Consider the following 2,225-nt stretch of genomic DNA (forward strand, 5'->3'; position numbering starts at 1 on the left):
ACCAGCTTTAGGATGGCTCGACCATGCCGCCCGGATGCCAGAGAACCCACCAGCTTTAGGATGGCTCGACCATGCCGCCCGGATGCCAGAGAACCACCAGCTTTAGGATGGCTCGACCATGCCGTCTGGATGCCAGAGAACCCACCAGCTTTAGGATGGCTCGACCATGCCGTCCGGATGCCAGAGGATCGCCTGCCGTTGAAAGATGCTGTACGGACAACTATAACTGGGCCATGGCCTTTTGTGTGCTCTGTGGCAGACAGTGTGCATCCCGCATCCAACTACACAGTCATCAGTCCACAAGCAATAGTGGAAGTCATCGTGGGATACGATGGGCTACCTTAAGATGAGGGGTGTGTGTATCGAGGTGTGTGTGTATAGAGGTGTGTGTGTGTATCGAGGTGTGTGTGTAGAGGTGTGTGTGTATCGAGGTGTGTGGAACCAGCAGGCAGGATCAGAATGTGAAAACTAAATGTTTATTGAGCAGAAACAGTACTCAGAACAGCGTTATGCTTTAATCAAAAAAATATCTCTGGAACAGTAACAGGAGGGGTCTGGAGTAGAGGTGGGGGGGTTAGAAGAGTCTGGAGTAGAGGTGGGGGGGTTATAGGTGTCTGGAGTAGAGGTGGGGGGGTTATAGGTGTCTGGAGTAGAGGTGGGGGGGTTATAGGTGTCTGGAGTAGAGGTGGGGGGGTTATAGGTGTCTGGAGTAGAGGTGGGGGGGTTATAGGAGTCTGGAGTAGAGGTGGGGGGGTTATAGGAGTCTGGAGTAGAGGTGGGGGGGTTATAGGAGTCTGGAGTAGAGGTGGGGGGGTTATAGGAGTCTGGAGTAGAGGTGGGGGGGGGTTATAGGAGTCTGTAGTAGAGATGGGGGGGGTTATAGGAGTCTGTAGTAGAGGTGGGGGGGGGTTATAGGAGTCTGTAGTAGAGGTGGGGGGGGTTATAGGTGTCTGGAGTAGAGGTGGGGGGGTTATAGGTGTCTGGAGTAGAGGTGGGGGGGTTATAGGAGTCTGGAGTAGAGGTGGGGGGGTTATAGGTGTCTGGAGTAGAGGTGGGGGGGTTATAGGAGTCTGGAGTAGAGGTGGGGGGTTATAGGAGTCTGGAGTAGAGGTGGGGGGGTTATAGGACTCTGGAGTAGAGGTGGGGGGGTTATAGGAGTCTGGAGTAGAGGTGGGGGGGTTATAGGAGTCTGGAGTAGAGGGGGGGGGGTGGGGGGGTTATAGGTGTCTGGAGTAGAGGGGGGGGTGGGGGGGTTATAGGTGTCTGGAGTAGAGGTGGGGGGGTTATAGGAGTCTGGAGTAGAGGTGGGGGGGTTATAGGACTCTGGAGTAGAGGTGGGGGGGTTATAGGAGTCTGGAGTAGAGGTGGGGGGGTTATAGGAGTCTGGAGTAGAGGGGGGGGGTGGGGGGGTTATAGGTGTCTGGAGTAGAGGGGGGGGGGTGGGGGGGTTATAGGTGTCTGGAGTAGAGGTGGGGGGGGTTATAGGTGTCTGGAGTAGAGGTGGGGGGGGGTTATAGGAGTCTGGAGTAGAGGTGGGGGGGTTATAGGAGTCTGGAGTAGAGGTGGGGGGGTTATAGGAGTCTGGAGTAGAGGTGGGGGGGTTATAGGTGTCTGGAGTAGAGGTGGGGGGGTTATAGGAGTCTGGAGTAGAGGTGGGGGGGTTATAGGTGTCTGGAGTAGAGGTGGGGGGGGTTATAGGTGTCTGGAGTAGAGGTGGGGGGGGTTATAGGAGTCTGGAGTAGAGGTGGGGGGGTTATAGGAGTCTGGAGTAGAGGTGGGGGGGTTATAGGAGTCTGGAGTAGAGGTGGGGGGGTTATAGGAGTCTGGAGTAGAGGTGGGGGGGTTATAGGAGTCTGGAGTAGAGGTGGGGGGGTTATAGGAGTCTGGAGTAGAGGTGGGGGGTTATAGGAGTCTGGAGTAGAGGTGGGGGGGTTATAGGAGTCTGTAGTAGAGGTGGGGGGGTTATAGGTGTCTGTAGTAGAGGTGGGGGGGTTATAGGAGTCTGGAGTAGAGGTGGGGGGGTTATAGGAGTCTGGAGTAGAGGTGGGGGGTTATAGGTGTCTGGAGTAGAGGTGGGGGGGTTATAGGTGTCTGTAGTAGAGGTGGGGGGGTTATAGGTGTCTGGAGTAGAGGTGGGGGGGGTTATAGGTGTCTGGAGTAGAGGTGGGGGGGGTTATAGGAGTCTGGAGTAGAGGTGGGGGGGTTATAGGAGTCTGGAGTAGAGG

Source organism: Coregonus lavaretus (assembly GCF_964263955.1).
Source record: "Coregonus lavaretus genome assembly, contig: HAP1_SCAFFOLD_1359, whole genome shotgun sequence".
Taxonomy (NCBI): domain Eukaryota; kingdom Metazoa; phylum Chordata; class Actinopteri; order Salmoniformes; family Salmonidae; genus Coregonus; species Coregonus lavaretus.